The sequence below is a fragment of the Perna viridis genome, chromosome 6 (genome assembly GCF_037379345.1).
Source record: "Perna viridis isolate PV_CMFRI_1.1 ecotype Kerala chromosome 6, ASM3737934v1, whole genome shotgun sequence".
Lineage (NCBI taxonomy): Eukaryota > Metazoa > Mollusca > Bivalvia > Mytilida > Mytilidae > Perna > Perna viridis.
In genome coordinates, this window is record NC_142450.1 from 7,698,916 (window position 1) to 7,707,494 (window position 8,579).

The 8,579-nt window shown below is 33.6% G+C and overlaps 2 long non-coding RNA genes across 2 annotated transcripts; one reads left to right on the forward strand and one right to left on the reverse strand.

Moving 5' to 3' along the window:
* Positions 1-636: 636 nt before the first annotated feature.
* Positions 637-2,239, reverse strand: LOC148613508 (uncharacterized). The gene is made up of 3 exons (XR_015923141.1): positions 2,111-2,239; positions 1,587-1,641; positions 637-942 (listed from the first exon to the last, which is right to left on the reverse strand). It is a non-coding gene; the product is annotated as an uncharacterized LOC148613508 (long non-coding RNA).
* A 2,700-nt stretch (positions 2,240-4,939) lies between these two features.
* Positions 4,940-6,917, forward strand: LOC148613509 (uncharacterized). Its single transcript, XR_015923142.1, has 3 exons — positions 4,940-5,016; positions 6,177-6,286; positions 6,777-6,917. It is a non-coding gene; the product is annotated as an uncharacterized LOC148613509 (long non-coding RNA).
* Positions 6,918-8,579: the final 1,662 nt, after the last annotated feature.

Sequence of the window (8,579 nt, forward strand, 5' to 3'; positions counted from 1 at the left end):
AAACTTTTTCATTTTCTATTTAAGCTGCTGACCAAATATATTATTCCTAGGTCAAACCAATATGTACAAATGTACATGTACTAAGTCCAGTGTTCTAGGATTTTTCAAAAATTGAGGTTTTCCTTGGGAAAAATCCATATAAAAACAACATTCCCACAGTAAATGACTGCTTTCCTCACAAAACAAATCCTTACAGCATATGAAGTTTTCAACTTACCACGGGAAAGTGTAACCAAGTACCTAACTTTCCCTGACCCAAATTTCCCTGGGTAACGGGAATAGGAATCCTAGAAGACTGCTTTAAGTAATAAACTGGTTGGTTATGCAAAATTTGTGTTCACAGCACAGAGTTATATATAAATCCTTTTCACAGTAATGGTTAAGTTTAAATTTAAAAGTATATTTTAATTGGACTGTCCATTGTGTTGGCTTAATGTGTAAACACAAGTGAAAAAAAAAGAGATAGACACCTTAATGCATACTATATATGCATGTACAAATATATATAGTAAATGTACCCGATATCAGAATAATGAAAGTTCCACTGGGCTTTGCCACATATAAGAAACAAGAACATACTTAATGTATTAAATTTTCTTTTATTATACATGTACAATGAATCACATTTTACCACAATATGTCTTATATCAGATACTGAAAACTTTTACAACTGTAATTTTTATATTAAGTGTCAGTCTTGGACAGATACTTTCCCCTGGAAATAGGTAAATACATGTAATATTTAATCTGCGCCTCCCTCATGCTCAAAATATAATGCGTTGATTCTCCCATACTAAATATTTACTGAATTTAAGTCATTGTGTGTCCAGTATGCAGTTGAAATGGGTCAAATCAGTTGAATAATTGACATGCAAGTCATGTTTCCTTCTGCTTCATGTACATGTGCATTGTCTATTAATTCAATTCACACTGCTTAGGATGCTGAAAGTTAAAACAAACCAATATCAATATGCATGTAATACGTATCAAAATTGAAAGCTTTTCGTAATTGTAAGCTTATAATATCTATATAAGATTATAAATTGCATGTACAATGTACTTTTACTATTTTGTTAAGACGATGATAACAGCTGTGATACTGCACTTGATTGTGTTTTATAATGCACTTTCAGTATGTATTCAATACATTGTTAAGTAGAAAATACATGTTTAATGACAGTTCCCTGGTGGACTCATGTCATATTTAGCAATGAGTAGGAGGTTCGATTCCTCTTGTTCTGTAAATCATTGTAAAATTGAATGGTTAAATGAAATAAACTAAAATAAAAAAGAAGCAACCATTTGATCTCTATGGGAAGAGCTACATCTATCCTGCCTTACTATTTTGTGAAAAAAAAAAGGTCCTGCCTTTATTATTTTGACAATTTTATTAGGACAATCATTGATCCTGTTTTTTTTTTGTTTTTGTTTTATTTTTGTTTTGTTTCATAAAGTGAATATTTCAATGTTTCTTTTTTATTTCATTTTTAAGCCTATCTCCCCTACAAACACACACACACACACACACATACACATATATGTAAAGTGCAAATGATACAATGTACATGTATTACTAACTGACTTACTGTTGTCTGTTATTTTTGGTTTGTAGTACTGTAGTTTCTAAGCATCTTTTTAATACTGTAATTAAGACAACTTGACTGGTAATGTGTTTGAAATAAATGTACATTTTGTAAAAGAAGGTTAATTTCAAAGTACTGCCTTTTAACTGTATATGATTAAATTTCTATCTTAGTAACTCCATCAATATTAAGCAAATTAATATCGTTGATGAAATTAATCTTGTTTCAGATCACAGTATCTCATACATTATGTATTTCAATGGGCGGTTCCTAAAAACACTTATAAGAAATGGCGGACTAGCAAAATATGAACAACAAACTAGCCATGTGTAGAATGAGCTGTAAATGTGGGCTAGATCAATAAAATTTCTCTAAAATGCAAGTAAATATCATAAATGATGATAAATAATTGTAAAACCTTATCATAATCATGAAAACATTAGGTACAAATGGGCAAAATCAAGTTCTTTCATAAAACCACGGCTCGGTTTTACCAGGACAATAATAAACATGGCTTTTCCACTTACCTGGTTAATTTCTTTTTATATATTTACTAAATTTGTGTCTCTCCTTATGATAAATCCTAAATTTACAACTTTCTTAATCGATATATCACAATTTCACGTAAATCTGTCCGTTCAATTGCCAGAAATTACATTTTGAAAAAGTTGTGTTGAAAATCTTAAAGTCATTGGTCATTCATAGAAATTTTTAGATATAGATGTCTCCATAGATGGTCTCCTTCCTTTCATACAAAAACCTCAATTTTCAATTATAAAAGGCTATTGCAGAACCTCGAGATTGAAGACTTCAAGGCTAAACCACCTGACTAATCTTGCAAAAGCTCTCCATTCAAATATGGTCCTTCTGGTCACGTCGTTACGGCAGATTTAACCATTATCGAAAACTAATCTCTACGTAATATCATTTCTAAAGGTCCCAAGTACCGTGAACCACGCTCCATAAATTGGAATTATAACTTTAAAGTTCTTATGGTTGTCGTCGAGGACTATGCAAGAAAATGGATAAAACGAGAACAAGAAGACATTGATTCCCTGTCAGAGTGGTTAAAGGCCGTGAGGTCTTTAGTTTTGAAACGAATGAAAGTTTTAAGTAGGTCAATGAGTGCCAAGGCTACATCAGTTTTCAAAGACCCCGATGTAGCAAAAACATTGTCTACTATACATGACAAATATGTTGTCGTACCAGCATACAAAGCCCAAAACAACATTGTTTTTGTCTGCAAAACGTTTTATATCCAATGTTTATTATCAGAGGTAGACGTAGAAAATAATAGCACTGATAAGACCTATACTGCTACCACTCTCTCCAAAGAAGAGATTGTGGAAAACCATAAATCTGTGCTATCCTCTTTTGGTCTCTCTACCAAGGACGATGATTGTGATTTACCGTCTATGTACTGGATTCCTAAACTTCACAAGAATCCATACAAACAACGTTTCATAGCTGGATCTGCAAAATGTACCACCAAACCTCTTTCAAAACTTTTAACTTCCATACTCACAACTGTCAAGGAGGGTCTGCAGTCCTACCACAACACTTGTTACTCCCGTAGTGGTATTAATTCAATGTGGATTCTGAAAAATTCAAAAGATCTTTTGGAGACAATCAGTTCAAGACTATTATCTAAATATAATAGCATTAAAACCTATGATTTTTCAACACTATATACTTCTATTCCCCATACTCAATTAAAATCCCGACTTAAAAACATTATACATCGTTGTAAAAAAGATGGTACACCTAGATACAAATATATAGTTCTTGGTAGAGATTCCTCATACTTTGTAAGAAATAATTCCATATCATCTTCCAAATATACAAAGGAAGATGTTTACAAAATGCTGGAATTTTTAATCGACAACATATTTGTCCAGTGTGGTGGACGTGTTTTTCAACAAACGGTCGGCATTCCAATGGGAACAAATTGTGCTCCTTTACTTGCTGACCTATTTCTTCACTCTTATGAGGCTGACTTTATAGCTGATTTGATCAGAAAGAATGAATATCGTTTGGCTAGATCCTTCAATCTCAGTTTCCGCTATATAGATGACGTATTATCTTTAAACAATCCTAATTTCGGGGATTTGATACATCGCATCTACACAGAAGAACTTGAGATAAAGGATATTACAGACACTGTGAAGTCAGCCTCATCTTGACCTACACTTAGAAATTGATGGTAAAGGAAAACTATTGACCAAACTTTACGACAAACGTGATGACTTTTCATTCAGAATTGTCAACTTTCCTTTCATCTGTGGCAACATCCCTTCGGCTTCTGCGTATGGAGTGTTCATATCACAACTCATACGTTATGCCAGAGCTTGGCGAAACCACGCAGACTTTTTGTATCGCGCTAGAACTCTAACAAATAGGCTTCTGGAACAGGGTTATGTTGCTACAAGATTGAAGTCATCACTACAGAAGTTTTATGGTCGTCATCATGAACTCGTGGATCGTTATGATGTATCCCTCAGCACCATGAAAACTGATTTATTCAACGGGTCATAGTTTGCCTTTCCTTGTTTGTCTACCCCGGACTTGACTTTTTATGAGCAACTCGATGTGTCTTTCTAGAAAAGCAGAGGACGCTTACCCTACCGGTGCACCTGGTCCATGCTCCCAGTTTTTAGTGGAGTCCGAGTTGCTCATTTACTTTTGTTACTTTGTATGTATGATTTTAGTTACTTTATGTTCTTCGTTGTGTATGTCTGTTTTCCATGTCTGGTCTTTGTCCCTGGATTACATTCTTTTGATTACCGCTATAACCTTGGTTCCCTTGATTTCTCTTTACCATGGCGACAACCGGAAGATTGAGCCCCTTCCAATATTTACGAACCTCTCCATTACATGTAAAATCCTGTCCTACTAAACAAAGAGTGGTAAAGAGCACAAAATTCTGGTAAAGACTGGTACCGAAATATTGATTTATTTTATTGAATAAAAGTTTCTTTGTATCTATATAGTGTTTATTTTTCTATGTGACCATTGAAAATAATATATCAACTACTATTCTGGATATTTATTCATAGATCGGCATCCAGACATCGTCGCGCGATCAGTTCGCAAAGTCTGGCTATTTATTTGCATTTAAATAAACAAAAACAATGATGTATTGTATATAATTTGTTATGATTCAAAGTTATTTTGTTAAATTAACGTGTCATTTCTTTTCCGTTTCCTGTGAGGGTTTTAGAAACTTTTTACCATTTCCGGTAATTTTCCTTTTTGACAGCCCATGGAAACAGGAGTTCGGGATTCTCGGACTTTTACATGACTTTTGAACTTAAATCAGACTTCCGAACGGTATTTTGTGAAAAACCACGCTGTCACATCGGGGGAGGGGAGGGGGGGATCGTCTGAATTTGAGTTTCGTGTACTCACATATGGACATATATTCCACCAAAAAGTAAGTGACACATTAAGGTGAAAACAAATGAACCTGAAAATCGTAGTTTTAGATAATTCCAAACCCTCTACAAAAAAACACCAAACTATTTAAAATTTTCTCCATTGTATTTTATTAGCAGCTTGCTTATGAACTTCGGTATATTTGTGGCTAAATTAATGTTTTATTTGAGTTTATTTTTTTTTTCGTTTCGAACATGACAGTTTGTTTTTATACATTCATGCATTCATTATTGTTTACAGTGCCGCCATGATGAAAATACAAATGTTTTATTTAGCTCGAACACAGTTACAATAATGAAGAATTATGATAAATAACTTAAGTGTTTATCATATACCATGTATTTGTTAATTATAATTTGTCTAAATCATGTGCTGTAGTCTAAGTAAATGAGTGCAGTTCAAATTACAGATATGGTACACAAAAAACTTTCTTAAGCCTTATACGTGTACTGTATACATGTTCCATAGTCCATACAAACATTTTTATAAAGACATGAAGAGTTGTCGTTGAGTCAATGAATGTTGATTTTCATTTAAATGAAACAGTCTGTGATACAAACTTGTCGAACATGATGAGTTGTACAGTTACTTGATTATAGGGTAACACAAACAAAACCTTACAAGAATCTGTTATTTGTGTATACAGTACCACATATTTCATTTTTGAGAACAAAAATAAATTCATGTACAAGGTCAAGGAAACTCCAGTGAAACAAGTATTGCTGAACAGTTGACCAAGAGCAATCAAAAACATTATTTAATGTTCCATGGTATTGTACATGTAAGTCATATGAGAATATTTCATACATAACTTGAGGTAAACTACATGAATTATATGATTTGGAAGTTAATCTAAACATTAACATATACATTTGTATGACCTTATATAAGACACAATTTTCAATTTTTTAAGAAGTTTATTGTGCTATATTTTTTTACTTTTTTAATAGATCCATAAATACAAGCTGTTGACTTACATTGTATATCTGTAACTAAGGATAAGGAACTAGTTTTATCAGTCATCAGATTTCTTTTGCACAGCATTTCATGAACATGTACAATTATACCACAGTCATAACAGTATGATAAAAGTCTGTCCATGTTGATTTTCAGTATCTCTTTCCATATTAAAAGGAAATATGTCTTGATATTTTCCAGAAAATTTTGGATGCAGCCGTCATGTTCACCTACCAATGATACAAGTTACCAGACAAGTCATACATAACAGGAAGCTCTGTTCAAATGAAGTATGATAATAGATTGTGCAGGTATTTGAGGTTCTGTATACAATATTTTTATGCCTTGTTTTTTTTTTTTTAATTAATATTGATTTGGGGTGTTCCAAAGGTAGGAACCACCTCTTTTGTTGGGAAATGTTGGAAGTAATGTGGAAAATTTTTGCTAAAATGAGAAAATTAATAGCTTGGACCCCCACTTTCAAAGTGTTTTGATTGTTCACTATAAACTCTCATTAGTCAATTTATTTTAGAAATGTATTTGTATTATTTCTACATGTGTAATGTAGATAGATCCCATATGTGTTTATTGCTTAAAATGTAGCACTACAGTTCCCATGACACCTAAATGAAGGTTGTAACATAGATGTAATATTTTAACATAATGGGATGTTTTGTTTGAAGGAAAAAAACATCCAATGAGCCATATAATGTAGGGTTTACTTAAATACAGGAATCATGAATCACAATAACTTTGAATATGAGTATTATGTATATTTATTACTGATTTTTATACTTCCAGGTCATCCATGGCATGTATATGACTGAAAAGAATTCATACATGTAGAATTTAGATGATCTTCAATGCTGTTCAAATCTCTGCTTGCACTGTAATGAAAGCTGATATGAAGCTGAAGTTTGAAAATAAATATTTTCAAAATCATATTTCTTATGCAAATGTACTAGGTTTAAATGTGTTGTGCTTCAGAAGTAAAAGTCACTTTCATACATGTATACAATAAAAGCCATGTATACTTCTTGACAGTACCATCCTGGAATACAACCTAGAATCCCTTGCACTGCAAGCTGTCACTCTATCAACTGAGCTAAAAAAAATTACTTCATTGTTTTCTGTAGATTAGGTTGATTATGGTCTTTTGTAAATAGTTTTACTTTATTTGTTTTGGGCCTTTTTATAGATTGCTTAATGGTATGTGGTTTGCCCATTATTGATAACCATGTGGTGATTTCACTTGTAGAAGCTTAATCGTTACTTGCTTGGTTTTTTGAATGACCATCTCATTGACAAACATAAATGGTACAAGTATTTAAGTTTTCTACTTATGACTAGTGAGTGCTAAATCTTTCACTGCTTCTCAAACAAGTAATTTTGTGTAACAACTATTTGGCTAAGGAACTGTTGATTCTGTGAGGTAGCACTATGAAACCGCCTCAAAATGTCACAATAGTAGAGTAGTATAAAGCAGGATCATTTCATACAGTAAAACATTCTTGTCCTGAAATACAAGAAATAATTGCAATATGCATTGAAACCACAACCAATCAATGCAAAAAAAAACAAGTTCCATGGGTAAGTAGAATAAAATATAAACATTCACAGACCTTAAAAATTTTGGAAAAGAAGGATTTATTGTTGAATTTTGAGCTAATTTTAATCATGCCATGTACTTGTACCTATAATTTACATTGAATTGATCTGAATTCATGATTTCCTTGTATAAACTCTACAAGACTGGTAAATTGTGGTTTTTTTCACAAGTTAAGAGAGATGTTGAGGTGAGGATAATCATACCATACGCTCATGATGCACCTGTTTAATAGGACATCTTATCGAATGATAATTATTAGTCAACTGTGCTGGTAATACCTGTTCATTGATCAGAGGGGGTTGGCACCCCTCCTTTTTACCAGAAAATTAGTCATTTTCATGTGTAAAATTGACAAAACATGGAAAATAATGTCTTGGCATTACCATCACATTGGCTTGCACCCCTCCTTTTCAAAGTGTCTGGAGCCGTCCCTGTTCACTAACCTGTAAATCGCTTTCATCATATTTTGCTTTAACCGTTTAGCATGAAACAAGTGGCCAGTTTTGAAACTATTTTAATATTCTCCATAAAAGCAATAAAGATATATATATAAAAAAGCAATATAATGCTTAGGTAGCAAACCATGTTGTACTCCAGCAATGCTAGAGGTTGTCTCCAAGCTATTTTCTGACTTCGTTCAATCCTGGGGTATAGAGGAACGGAATTCCAACCTCTTACGTTGTAGGAGTAACAGGGACGGATCCAGGACAGGCGCGTAGCTAAGGCCAAATTGAAGTGTAGGAAAAATTACGGCAGGGAGTCTGGGGCCGCTTAAGGCCCCCAGCAGATCCAGGGCGGAGCCCTGGTAGGGGGTTCAGGGGGGCAAAGACCCCCTCCCCCCGAATCTCCGCGGAGATAACGTTTTCAAGCATCATTTATGCCTCTCCTGGATGTATTTTATCTATAAAAAAATGGCAAAATTAAGTGCAGGCAAAAGCTTTTTTGCCCAACGGCAGCTACGCGCCTGCAGGATGTTAGATAGGGGCGCACAGTAA